At 30.9% G+C, this 15,461-nt stretch overlaps 1 protein-coding gene across 1 annotated transcript in view; it reads right to left on the reverse strand.

The window, feature by feature from the left end:
- The window catches only part of LOC143386213 (cadherin-10-like), a 95,321-nt gene that overhangs the window by 23,104 nt on the left and 56,756 nt on the right, over window positions 1–15,461 (reverse strand). The window lies entirely within an intron of this gene.

Below are 15,461 nucleotides of genomic sequence, written 5' to 3' on the forward strand. Positions count from 1 at the left end.
TGGGGAATGATTTTAGTCTATTAAAGAATAACAACATAGTCAGATTTATATTTTAAAAAGATCATTTGAGCTGGACCCATACCCTAATGACTTGTGAAGCTGAAACAGTAGGATCGATTGAACTCGAGGTGCCTAAGGCCAGACTGAACAACATAGCAAGACCCTACCTGAAAAAAAAATATTCTATCGATTAAATGCTGAAATTTAGGGCATGAAAACCAAAATCAAAAAGAATATCTTTATTTATATATGTTTTGCTTGTGTTTATTTTACCCACCATGTTTTAGAATGAGTTGTTATTTTAGGACAAATATTTGAATTTATTTTAAAATATCAAGCTTCAGTATTATAGCAGAAAACAAGTTTGAAAGAACTCAAGAATTGGGCAATTCAGAAAATAGCCTCAAACTTGAGCTTTGGAGTTGATGTTCTTGAGTTATAATAGTGCCTGTACTGTTAACCACCATGGGAAATTGAGGAGCTGCTTCTCCACCCTCATAAATGTGAATCTGAAATTGCATTCTATTTCCAAATGACTCCCTATTAAAAATAGCAGGAGATAACAGAGTTTTCTCTCTCATTTCAAACAAATACATAATATAGCAGTGGACAAACAAATGGAAAAAAAGCAGGGGATGGATACTCTTGGCTTAAAAGTGAATTGCTATTTATCTTGTTTTGCTTTCGGTTTCTTTCTCCTGATACAAGCTTTTTAATCTCTTAAATCATCCAGAGATGAACTGGCAGTGTAGTAAGGAAGACTACTCAATGCAAAGAGCTGAGTAGTCCCAGTGGAGCCTAAACTTCTCTCTGAGCTTTATACTATACACCATTGATTCAAAAAAAAAAAAAAGATAGTTTAAGAGAGATGCTTTTTCCTAGGTCCAATTCATCAAATATATTAGAAAAGTTTTCACACTAAAAAAACTGTGTGTAGCAATAAATCATTTGATAGTATCTGTGAGATGGGAAAGGAAAATCTCTTTTAATTGTTACAGCAGTTAAATCAGTCACAAAGGAAGCACCAATTAAGAAATTTTGACAGTCAAATCTCATTTATGAACCATCTGTTAAGTTCACTTATCAAGACCATCAAGTGAATCATTAATTGCATATAAGGAAGCATTTTATTTGATGTTATTAGCATCCAAATATTAACCTATATTAATACCAGAAAAATGTGGGCCCAGAGCTGCACATGGTGGCGCATGCCTGTAATCCCAGCTACTTGGGAGACTGAGGTAGGAGTACCACAGGTTTGAAGCCAGCCTGGGCAATTTAGTGAGACCCTGTCTCAAGATATAAAACAAACTGTGGATGTAGCTCAGTGGTGCAGTGCTCCAGATTTCAAAGAAAATCACAGAAAAACAATGAATAGTGGGTTCAGGATCAAACAATGATCACATGATTGCATGCACAGCACTGGAGGAAGCCTAGCACTTGATTTAAGACAGAGCTCTGTATTTTGATGCTCTTGGTTTAAATTAGCTGTACCACTATCCAGATATGTTACCTCCAGCAAGATACTTTCTTTTTCTGATCTCAGTTTCTGTGTCTGTGAAGGAATTATCTACTTCCAGGTGTCCTGTGAGGAATGAGTAAAGTCGTCTTGGCAGTCAGAATACTGAAAATATAGCCAGTACACAGGAACACATGGAAAGGATTTGACATCACTGCAATTATTCAGAGGACAAGATATACTAAAAGTTGTGTTTTGGTTTAAAGGAAAGGGACATATATATTGATGCAAGGATAAGGGAGGATATAAAATTAAATACTTAATTGAGCTTAAGGAACACATTTTTCCTATTATATAATGAACCCCAATGCTTAAATAAGTTTGTCTCTCTTTTTTAAACTGAAAAACAAACAAACCAAAAACCACATATATCTGAACTTTAATCTCTTCTTTTTGCACAATAGGCAGTTTCTTTTGTCACAGTTGGATTAAAGACAAGATGTATATGATGACAGCACAAATATTCTTTAATCAATGTGTGTGTGTGTGTGTGTGTGTGTGTGTGTGTGTGTGTGTGTGTGTGTGGTTTGAGTTCATAACCTTTATTGAATTTTGTAACATGCAAAGACAGAAATAATAGCTATGAATAACTTTGTGGTTTATACTTATTTCTATGAGGTCCTGGAGGAAAACAGAGAAGCTAAGAAAAGTGATAGTAAACAAGGAAAGCAAACTTTGAGAATTATCAAGATTATTTAGCAAACACAAAGTTTCTGCTTTGACTCAAGGCATTCAAACAAATTCACCCAAGTTGGGATATCTGATTGATACCTGCTCCCATTTTCAACTTAATTTTAATTGAGATATCATTTATATAAAATATTAAAATTATCAAAGAATGTAGAATACAATAGAATCTTACTCTAATTTTAAAGATTAATAAATATGCATTGAGTACATTTTCCAAAAAAATGGTTGAAAAATCCTAAAATAATATAATATATTGTAATAATGTTGACAAACTGTAAAGGAACCCACAAAAGAGACAGAAAACATTATAAAATATTAATTATAACTTGAAAAAGTTTCATACAACTTGTTTCTTGATCCTTGATTTAAAAAAGGTAAAGAATATGTGACTCCTAGTTTTCAGTTGTCTCTGATTCATGTGAAAGAAAATAAAATAATTAAATAAAAAATTACAATAAATCACAATGATTTTGGTAAATGTTAAGATAGAGGGCTACTTAATGGGCATGGTGGTGCACGCCTATAATCCCAGCAATTTGGGGGGCTGAGGCAGGGGAATCAAATTCAAAGCCAGCCTCAGAAGATTAGTGAGTTACTTAGCAAATCAGCAAGATCCTGTCTCTAAGTAAAATATAAAAAAGGGGATGTAGTTCAGTGATTAAGCACCCCTGGGTAAAATCCCAGTACCCCCCCAAAAAAATATATGTGTATATTAATTACAAATTTTATATATATAAATGTGTGCATATATGTACATATTTGTATACTTATCTAAATATACATTTATGTAAATATATATTCGTACACATTAAATATTTAATATATTAAATAATAAATATCTAAATATATGTATTAAAGATCTCTCATGAAGGAAGAATTTGATAGGTCTCAGGAGTTAATGAAGAAACAACATGAAAGATTTTAGTTTTGAAAGCTCACATTCCTTCTTCAAGATTCTCAAGAAGACAAATATTATAAACAGAGAGATAGCCCCCCCAAAAAAGAAAAAAAAAAATATATATATATACATATATATCAAGGGCTTTTCTGATATGTGCACAATTATGAGAGTCTCACATGAAAAGAAATTACATTGGATAGCATGAATGAAATGCCAGAGACAAATAGAAAAGAAAAAACATAAATTATATGTGTGAATTAACATTTCTTACAAACACTTTATAGTAGGCTAGTACCACACTTTTTTAAACTTTCACCAGAACAATGTTTTTCTACTTCCTGATGGAAAATCTCGTATCTCTTTATAAATTTCTACAATCTTATTCAAGTTTGCATTACCCTTGCCTAAAGATATCACCCAGAATATAATAAGCACCTCCCTCTTCCAATGCTGTTGCTCAACAGAATCATGCTAATTGGACCAGTTAATTCACTTTTTTTTCAAGACTCAAAATGCAATTCCTTGGGGAGCATACTTATTGCCTTTAATTCACTTGGAAGCATAAAAGACTAACAGATACTTTTTTTACTGAGTTCTGTTTTGATAGGAAATAAAACATAAAAGATGTTAGAGATGAAAATATTCCCAGACAGGTAGTAAAAAAAAAGAAAATTTTAAGTAAGGGGAGAAACCTTCCTTTCTTTGTTTGACCTTTGAGCTTATGGCGCACACACACATGCACACAATATAGATGAGAAGAAAATCTGTATTTATTTTAGTTTATCAACGAGCAAAATTCATTTAAAGTGAACTTTATTTATATATTTTACCCTTATTCAAAATCATGGCAGAGAAAAAACATTTTAAAGTAAACTTTATTTATACATTTTACCCTTATTCAAAATCATGGAAGAGAAAAAACATATAATGGCAACAACAAAAAAAGACCCCCAAAAATCATAGTTCAAATATATGGCATTTTTTCCCAGATTTGTGTAAGGACCAAGAATACAGGAAAAATCTAAAACTGCCATTACATTATTAGAACTCTCACAAACACTATTCATCAAAGGTTGTATTATTTTTGTGTGCATGGGAGGATAAAAAGAAAGAATTCCTATATTTTTTTATGACTAACTCCTTCATTTTATGTTATTTGTCCATCAAATACTGCTATTGTGTTGCTCTCCATTTTGGAGTTCTTACTGTGTTAAGCAAAACTACAATGTAATTCTTTATTATTGGTTCTATGAACAATGTTAGTCCTCACTGAGGTATCAGCAGCAACTGCAATAGCAGAAATGACCACATCTTGCAAACTAAAAAGATTTCTGAAAGTCTGAAAAAGAGGATTGGGAGTTCTCTTTCCAATTATTGTTAAAATAATATGTATTTGACCATATGTACAAGGTGCTTATTATATGTTGGGTGATATCTGTAGGCAAACTTGAATGAGATAGTAGAAACTCCGACCAAAGCCTCAGCAGCTTTACTCAAGAGCAAATACCTGAATCCATTTGAGGATACTCAGACCGCTGTTCTTCACTCCTCTCCTTTATTATCAGTGTTGGCAAATATTGTTAGCAATAATTCCAAACTGAATGAAGGAGCACTCTTTATGGAAGTGGGGAAAAGAGGAGGGTCTACAAAGAACAAACAAGCTTCCTGCATCTTTACGTTTCAGTAAGGCAGACACTAATCTTAGGTGGTGACACTTTCAGTGCTCAAGAATTGCTTTCAATATTTGTATTGACCATAGCTTATTCTTTGAAGCTGCTAAAAGAAACACAAACTGAGTGGCCTATAAATGACAGAAACAGACAGGTACACACCTGTAATCCCAGCTACTCTGGAGGCTGAAGCAGGAGGATCCTAAGTTTCACTTTAGAGAGACACTGTCTTAAATATTTTTTTTTAAAAAATGAGTAGGGATTACTTGTGGTGGGGACTTGCCTAGCATGCAGACGAATTTGAAGGGATAGTATGGAGTAATGACTTAAGATTGCAATGCAAATGGAGAGGAAGTATCAGGTATGATATAAGCCAGACTAAGTGCACCACAGATGGATTTGATGGTATAGAAGGGAGTAATGACTAAGAAATGCAAATGGAATATAGAAACAGAACAAAGAATGGCAACAGATTCTCCCCTGAAGCTGCCAAAAAGTAATTTAGCTGGTGTTCACCCTGATTTTACCCAGTGAGAACTGTGTCAGACTTCTGAATTACTGAACTGTAAGAAAATAAGCTTTTACTGTTTTAAGCTAAGGAATTTGTGGTAAACTTCAGCAGGAGGCACAAAAAACTAATAAAATTATTCACCTGTTATGCCTAAAGTTAGAAATATACAAAATTTAAATAGGCCTCTGATATAAAAGAAATGAAAAGCAAAGTATTATAGCAGATAATTATTATATAGAAAATACACAAACCCATAAACAAAAAAGTATATTTTATTGGTATTACTTGAAGTGAATATTGAAGATAAATAGTTGAAGATTTTAAAAAGTAATAAAAAAATCCATATTGTCAGATATCCAGAAAATAGGAATAAATATCCAAAATAGGAATAAATGCTAATAGATATGATTATACACTGGTAAATCAGGAAAAAAAGTATAAAATAAAATTGCTAAGTGAAAAGAAATTAGAATTAAATCTGATAACAGATTTACTAAGAAAGACTAAACTACAACAAAAAAATACACAAAATTTATATAAATAAGGAGAATTTTAAAAATGCAAAGAAATAGAAAGAATATGTAAAACTCTTATGCTAGAGTTTTTTAGAAATGATTTCCAAATATTAAATAAGTTATTTCCCACCATATTCCTTGAGAAACTTAGGCTATGTGAGATATAATTTAATTAAAGTTATAGAATTTGAGACAATGAAAAAAAATTCTGGAAACTCTAAGCAAAAATCATATTACTTAAAAGTTTGTAAAATTAGGCCAGCTTAAGATTATTCAAATAGTATCTACCAAAAAAAAAAAGAAATCAGGCAATAGAAATTTTTAAAAATTTTGGAAATTCGGGGGACATATCATATTCAAACCATAGTTTTCTATTTAGCAATATTTTCATTTAATTCTGAAAGTTTCAAAAATACATTTTGGGGCTGGGGATGTGGCTCAAGTGGTAGTGCACTCGCCTGGCATGCGTGCAGCCCAGATTCGCTCCTCAGTACCACATACAAACAGAGATGTTGTGTCTGCCAAGAACTAAAAAATATTAAAATTCTCTCTCTCTCTTTCTCTTTCTCTCTCTCTCTCTCTCTCTCTCTTTCTCTCTTCTCTCTCTCTTAAAAAAATACATTTTGAAAATGGAAAAACCCAAAGACTTCTTGTGAGTGTGTCTTTATTATTTTAGTAGAATAGAAGCTTCATCCAAACATGAGATAACTGGCAAAAGCTGAAAAAAATTTAAAAGAATATGAATCAGTATATTTAATAGTGTAACTGGGAATAAAACAAGAGTCCACTGCCCGTAATTTTCTATCCCTGTCTCTGTCTCTCTCTTTCTCTCTCTATCTAGATAGTGGACAGACAAAAATATAAAAAGAGGCAGAGTCTCTGAGATTTATTACACAGCTTCATTTAATTACATAGGCTGGGAATTCCCACCATCTACATAATGCAAAATGTTACCTCCAGGATGCTATTTATGTAATTTACCTTGAATCTGAAGGCCTAAGAAATAAGGGAAACAATGTTTGAGGATAAGGGAAAGATGGATATACCAGCTGAAATAAGAACAAATCATTTTTTCTCTGGCTTTTTCTCTTTAGGCCCTCAGTGAGTTTCATAATGCTCACCCACACTGGAGAGAGTGATCTTCACTCATCTTACCCATTAAAATGCTTACCTCTTTTAAAAACTCCTTCAAAGAGGCATCTAGACACAGACTTTACCAGGTCTGTGTATGCCTTAGCCCAGTCGGGTTGATGCATAAAATTAAACCACAGCACATACACATTATATTTTTTTGACAACATAGAAAAGTTGGAAGTAAATTATGGGAGAAGTGAAACAAAAGGGGAAGTCAATAAATTTTGTATATGTAGTAGGTGAGGGCCCAAAGATACTACTAAAGTCAATATTCCAGCAAGTAAAGTGTTCTATAAAACAAACAAAGGTATTCAGTATAACAAAATGATAAACATTTCTAGCTGCTAAGTATAATTTAAATGGAAAACAATACACTGCATATGAAGAATTAAACCAACGCTTACTATAATCACAGTAACATAATATATGTAACACATACATTCATATATATGTATATATATATATATATATATATATATATATATATACATGTATATGCTGTGATATTTATAGAAATACATGTATAATTGTATACATTAATTATAACATAATATGATCAGAGACTAAAGAAATGTTTCATATCAATAAATGTGAATGGATGTATTTGGTTCAAATGAATTCATAATGCTTTTGTTTCATTAACAAAGTTTTATATTTTTTTATTCACTGCAGAATAATTTATAAAACTCAAAGTGTTTACTGTCATAAAGCCATTTTATTACAAGCAAAGGATGCCCTCCTGTAACAACCTAAATCTCAGGTGTAAGATATTTTAGTTTACAAATCCTTGAGAAACTCATAACATTTATACCTGAAACAACTGCTGACATCATACAAAGTTCCTTAGCAGGGGACAGACTACTTTCTCATGATGGAGGTCTCCAATGGTGAGCTGGTCATGGACACAATCTAATTCTACATATGACGTTGATAATTACATCCATCACCCCCCAAACTGCATAGTCTCTCTTGAAACTTGATACAAATCAAGAATCTAATTATTTTTCTTTAAAAAAAATGCTAACACAGTTATACATCCTTCTATGAAACGACTTCCAAAGCATGGTTAAAAAATACTATTTTTAATTAATAAAGCCCAAGTATTGGTCACTACCTGTTAGCTTTAGGAATGAGCATATCATCAATTCAGACTTGCTAACAGTAACCCACACTAGCAATTCTGTATATCAAAGACACACTAAATCAAGGTGATTAAGGCTGCCAACAATGTCATAGGAAAAATAGTCCTGTACATGAAAATGATAAGAAAGAAGTTGACAACTTGATAATAGGCAAATCTGAGTTAAAAATTAAGTGAAACAAAGAAGTAATATAATACTAAACGGATTTATAATGAAGATATATCAGCTATGATTGTCTATATAGAAAAGAGTAATTGCTCAATTCAAAAAATATAGGAAATGAAAAGAAAAATACAAACATAATACTGATAGAAGACTTTAATATGCCAATAATATACAAGTCTTAATGATAATACAGTACAAATATTCTAAAAATAAGGATTTAAATCATAGAAAATAACACAATTTATAAAAATCTTAACTTCAGTGTCTAATTATACAAGATATGCAGGAAATAAATATTGTTATTCTAGCATTGTAAATTTTACTCATTTTAATATAAAACTATAAATAAAAAAACTATAGGTCAAAAGCAGAACTGTAGATTCATAAGAACAATTTTAATACTTATAAGCTATTAAAAATGGGCATTGGTTGTTATGCAGCATTATTATTGGCAAAACATGACTAATACTTTCCCCTAAGTCTTGATATACACTGTTGAGAGGTATCTTGAAACACTAAGCATGGACATAAAATCAATCACCATCCTGATGAGATATGAGCCCGGAGAAGTTTGAATACTATTTTAAATAATAAACTTAAAACTCCTCATCACATTGTCTAGTCTAAGAATAAAATTGACTACATTGAAATTATTATATTATTGTGATATTAAAATTCTAAGATACACTCTGGTAAACGGATGCTTAATTGGTGAGGGGCAAATGTTAACTGTTTAATAAAACAAATAATGGAAACAAAAGCATTATTTGTCAGTATTTTTCTCATTAATACATAATTACTTTTACTTCAACTTGCATAAGTTTGTAAATTTATCCAGACTCATTTTTGTTTTTACTTTTTCCAATGAGATGCAATTAAAACTATATTTGGAAAATTACATTTATTCTAATTATACTCATCATATATTTCTGAGAGAAAAGAAATTGTCTAATAGATTTTTTAAAGCCTCTTTATGATGGTTATATTATAGGGGTGTTGGCTCTATGTATGGTTAACATTCTTTTTTACACAAAAACTTCATTTGCTTTATCAGCACTGCTGATATAAATGTTTTTACTATCATTACTACCCTGGATATCTATAAATATATACCTATTATTTATCTATAGCTATATAGAGAGATATATATTTTAGTCTTCCTACTAGATATTATGAGTGTAAGAGTTTTAACCTTAAAACTAAGACTTTTATTTCGAACTAGGAGTAGAATTTTGTGTAATTTTATTTAACCTGACTGTTCTTGGATTTTCCCCACAGATAAAAGGGAGAGAACAATAGTGATTACCTCAGAGTCATTTATGACAATTAAATGTATTAATGTTTTAAAATAATTAGTAATCCTGGCATACAGGAGGCAAATAAAAGTCATTAACATCATAATCTATATAATCTTATTCTTTTCTAGTATCTTACAAAAGATAGTCATAAAACCCTATATATCAGTTTTCCATGTAACCTCAAAAAATATTGTTTTTTTATTGATGTTTTAAATATTTTACTCTACCAATACAAAGATGCCTTGTTTTGTTCTAAATGATTTGGAGAATATCCTTGAGTTTGTGTGTATTTTTCTTGCATTTTTAACAAAATTGAAATATTTATATTAAAAAACATATCAAAATTGATTGTGCTAAATATTCTATATTAGAAATGGACAAGGATTTCAATGTGATAGGAGAGTGAAGGTATAAAATATTTTTCTTAAAATAACTTAAGTCATCCAGTTTTACACTAAAGATACTCCTAAATTAAAGTTAACTTTTCTATTCCTATCTAAAAAATAAAACTTATTAAAGAGTACATCAAGTTTGTGTTTTCTTTCATGAAATCATCTTCATGCTGTCTGTTCAGGCTATCACTTTTGGGAAGATGATGTAAGAAAGTTTCGATATATAGCTGGCATAATTGTGCATAGATGCTGTCAAGAATTCCTAGTCAGAGACTGTCATCTTAAAAGGTTACTGTGACATTTCTAAAATATGCTTTTTCAAATATGAATGAAACATGCTGCCTTTTTGGTTGAAGGTGGGGAAGGTTCCATAGTGCCAAAATTAGAAAACAATTTTTTTTGGAATGCCAACATTAATCAATCACTCAACAAGAATTTATGTAATACCTATTTAGATGCCCAAGGCACTATGGGAACTATAGTTTTATCAAATTTAAGCCCTTAACCAAATGTAACCTAAAAAATCTAAGAATTTTCTTAATCTAAATTATATAGACCCATCAACAGAGTGTAACACTCATACATCGGAACCACTGATGTCAATAAAGCCTTTGAATGCTCACTGTAACTGCAAATGAAGCCAAGTTATGACTAAAAGAAATGTAGCACCTTGAGGAAATAGAAATATGAAATTTAATTATGTATTCAAGTGATGATAATTTCTCACTCATGAATTTACTGTGCTAAAATCTTACTTTTCTAAAAGAAAAGTAGAACATTCCAAAAGTAGAAACAATCATTGACTTTGGCTTTTGTTTGTTTGTTTGTTTTTGTTTTTTTAAGATGCACTGATGTTAACAAAATCACTAAGGAGAAATTCATTTAAAATGAATCATTATTTATCAAAATAAAGGCAAATTGTAACAGTGGCACAGATTGTACATATTGTGAACAAAACTCATTTAAAATCCTTTTGATTGTAAAATAGAGACAAAGAATATAACATAGCAAGAGTCTTAGGCCTGTTTCTAATTATTTTACATTGTGTGGGAGGTTTGCTCAGATAAATTTGGGAATGAAGTAGCTGTGTTATCCTTCCTGTGGAGTTGTAAATGTCATGTTCCAAATTGAGGATAATTCCACAGCTGGAAAAATTTTCACAAATGGTCTACCACTTCTTTTGTGCTCTTGTTAATCTTTAATCCTTTCCTATATAAATCCTTTAATTAAAAACTATCCATTGAATTAACTCATGGATGCTTTAGATTGGTTCTCTTTATAATGAATGAAAAAATATGATGGTATGAATGATTTTTGTTTGCCCCTTTTACTATTTGTTGTTGTTGTCATTGTTATTATTATTTCTTATATTTGTGAAAAGTAACATTTTCCATCTTTGTTTCATTTATCAGTAACAAAATCTGTAAATAAGTAGAAAATATGGCAAGGAGGTAAGTACTATATATTAAGACTTAAAGAATTAATGAGATTTTTCAGGAGGCCCATGTGCAAATTGTAATATGCATAAAAAGAGTCTGAAAAGTATAAAATAAATGCAATATTTCAGAATTTACCTAATTTACATAAAATTTTACTTACTTTATAGGAGCTGGAATTTAAAATATATTCTTTCATTTTACTTTATTTTTAAATCAACACCATGTCTTTTGGCTTCATGCTCATTCTTATCAATTATCTCACCTCACTTCCTTGGTTTTGCTGTAGATTCATGAAGTTAGTCTCCAAAGTTTGTGGATCATGAGTTTGAGAACTGTCATTGGATATTAATACTTGGTATATCTTGATAATATCAAAAAGTGAAACTTATTAAAAATGCTAATTTCACCCTTATGACCTGGAAATAATAAGCAAAAAAAAAAAATACAAAAAGAAAATAATCTCAAATAGTGAAGCTTTTTCTAGAAAAGTTTTTCTTGTGATCTAACATCATGGCATTATAGTCTTTTTCAAAACTTTCTGTAAGGAATAGTTCCCCTTCAACTCAGTCTTTCCACAGTATTAGACTATGAAGTTCCCACAAACTGTGACCCAGACTCAAACTTATCAGAACAGAATCTGAAAAGACTATCATTCTCTAATTGCTAACACATATTTTAGCTTATTTTGATTCCTATTACCATAGTCAGTGGATTTTCACAAATATCCCAAACCTATTTGTAATAAAATTTCAGTGAAAATAGTATTTTGCCTTTCTCAGATTTTAATGCCCTTAAATATTTATTTATAACTTCCTAAACTAATTAATCAAAATTCTTATTTCCTGAATATTATTCAATGGTGATCCAGCACAGCTGGATTCTAGGAGAAAAATTGTAGCCAAAAAATAAACAAAGAAATCCTTAAAACACTTCCTACAACTTTTAGCAGTTCACTACCTGAGGATCAAAATATTACAAGCACATAATACATATATGCACATATTTAAAAATAAATATTGTAAATGAATGAGTGAAATTAAATAAAATGGGTAATGAATCTAATAGTAAATATGTTTTAATTTGTCCAAAAATTGTTTATTGAGCACCTAGTCAGATGTAAGTGGGGCATAATAATGAAGAAAAGTTAGACAACCATGCTATCATGAATTTTACCATTCTGTTTGGGAGAGACAGAAAATATCATAGTATACAATAATTCATTAAAATGTTAAGAATGTTGAAGTGTTAGGAAGAAAACAAATACATGGTTGAGACAGGCTGGGGAAATACTATACATTTAATTTGAAATAAACTGGATCAGGTGACCTCAATTGGAAACAAACATTTTTATTATTATTATTAGTTACACATGACAGTACAATGATCAAACTTTTTGATCAAGAACTTAAAAAAGGCAAGGAAATGAAAGGAGGAAGAAGAAGCTGTCACTGTAAACACACAGAGGTAGGAAATAATAATAGAGCTGCTGGAGTGGAGCAAATGTGAGGAAAAAAAGAAAAAAAAGAAAAAGAGTCACAGGGAAGAATTGAGGCCATTGTTAGAATTTTGTACTCAACTTTGACTAAAAGAGTTTATGAGAAAGCAACAGCCACTGAGTAAATTCACTGTGAACAAGTCTTCTGACCTCATTTCTGACAGTAGTGTGTACCTGCATCAAAATGAAATGAGAGTCCACCTAGCAAGATATTTGATTTGAATATCAGACAAGGAAGTTGTTGCCTCGCACCAGGAAGTTGCAAGATTCTTTACATATTCTAATCAGTTTTACTGTCAATGTGACCAAAAATTCTGACAAGGACAATGCAGGGGAGGAAAAGTTGGGCCACAGTTTCAGAGGTTCAGTCCATATGTCCAAGGAAGTGAGGCAGAACATCACAGCAGAAGGGCAAGCAAAGGAAAGCAGCTCAGAACATGGCAACCAGGAAGCAGAGAGAGTGCTGAGCTTCCTTCACCAAGGACAAAATATATACTCCAAGGGCACAACCTTCTGACCACACCCTACCAGTCTATAGTTACCATCCAGTTAATCCATATAACTGGATTAACCCACTGTTTAAATCATGCCTGTCATAATACAATCATTCAACCTCTGAAATCTAATAATTTCACATTGTCTTACACATGAACTTTGGGTGCCACCACATATCTGAACTATTAACAGTGTATTTTAAAAATAAAACAAATCCAACCACATGAATATGAGATTTGTAAGAATAGGTAGGATGGAGAATTACTCCAATAACTTGATTAAGCATTTCACTGGAAAAACAACATTGCCAATCACAGGTGAAGCAGACAGCAGGTAGAGAAGGTTCGATATGGATTTGGTGGGAATTAGATGGCTCATCTCTGAGTATGTGAAGTAATTGATGCTACTAATAAGTAGTAATAGTATTCGAAGTTTCCAAAAAATTTTAGGCTTGTAAACTAGGTAATCTTGAGCATTAAAATGATGTTTATAAACATAGCAACGAGGAAAAAACCCACAGGTAATTTTAAGTTGAGTTCAAACTGTTTGTTCAAAACAAAAGTGTTTCAGTTGGGCAAATTTATTAATCTTTTATAGGAATTCAGAATTAAATGTATAGGTAAGGAGGCTTCAGTGAAATCTTGAGAAACAGAACAATACAAACTTTTTTAAAAAAAAATTTCTTCAGAACAATCACTGATTTCTTTTTTTACAAGACTGGATGGATTACTAGGCAAAACTATATTTGGAGGAAGGAAAGAAATTTGGCATGTGTTACCTTGGCAATTGTCCAAGTGTACAATTTCAAGTCCCGACTGAAAGGAGGGCATAGCAGTACTTAGCCAATCTATTAATTTATTTAAAAGGGATAATATGGATATATTAACACTATATAACCTATTGTAATGATTAAACTCTTTTAAGTGTGTGGCAAAAACTAACAAGAGTGCTGCTTAGTGCTTAGGAAAATTGAAAAAAAAGGTAACAGACTAAATAAAGTCCATTTACATTTTAAGAGTCTCCAGTAAAAGAATCATTGACACATGTAAGGAAGTTGATTGGATTAATAAATAAGGCCCCAATTCTACCTTGAATAACCATAATGGATGAGATGCTTTGATAGTGACTAGATATATATTTAGTGAATAACTATCATGTGCTACATACTCAGCACTATCTACTGAGAGAACCGTTGAGGGGAAGACAGATAGCACCCTTACATTAGAGGTCCTCGCCACACATTGATTCATTTTATTTCTTACTTGTCATTCTGCATATTGTTTTGTTATTGTTGAACATATGTAACATTGGTTATACTTACTTGCCTAGAGGCAAGGTCCAAAATTCAGCCATTTGTTCTATCAAAACGTTTTGAAAATTTATTAGCTTTGTATGATTTTATTCTTCAAATAAACTTCAGAGGTAAGTATTGATCATGATTAATAAAGGAGTTCTGAATGATTTCAGGCATCAGTCTATCCTTCCATCCCTTTATGTATTCATTGGATCAAAAGACCTGTAATAAATGAGAAGTGATTCATTTTCTTATAAATATGTCTAGTGAAAATTATTTAATAAATATCTGAGTTTATGTGTTTGTCTATATGTATTTGTAAACTTCACAATGTGAATGAAATCATTGAACATTTTATGGAATTAATTTTATTGTTTTCATAGTTTGTATGTACATATCTATGAATACACTATTGATATAAATTATAGACAGTTAAGTACATACATTGATACCTGAACTAGATAAGAAGACATCCTTAATCCTCAATCCTAAATCTAAAATTATTTTATTTTATAATATATAGCAAATAGATATATCTGTATATATATAGAGAGAAAGAGATAACTCAATCTAAGACTGAATATAAAATTATATATAAGTCTTTGGTAATTTGTTGAAAGTAAAAAAAATGAGAACTCAGTTATCATTACTAATGATCAAAAGATTTATAAGCCAATATTTTTTAACTTATCTGAATATTTAATCATGAAAAAGAACAGAATGATTTATTATTATGTGTTTAGAAATTTTGATTATAGGAAAATCTAGGTGTTTTGTCATAAAATCAGAGTTTTTCAATAA

Source organism: Callospermophilus lateralis, unplaced genomic scaffold, assembly GCF_048772815.1.
Source record: "Callospermophilus lateralis isolate mCalLat2 unplaced genomic scaffold, mCalLat2.hap1 Scaffold_105, whole genome shotgun sequence".
Taxonomy (NCBI): domain Eukaryota; kingdom Metazoa; phylum Chordata; class Mammalia; order Rodentia; family Sciuridae; genus Callospermophilus; species Callospermophilus lateralis.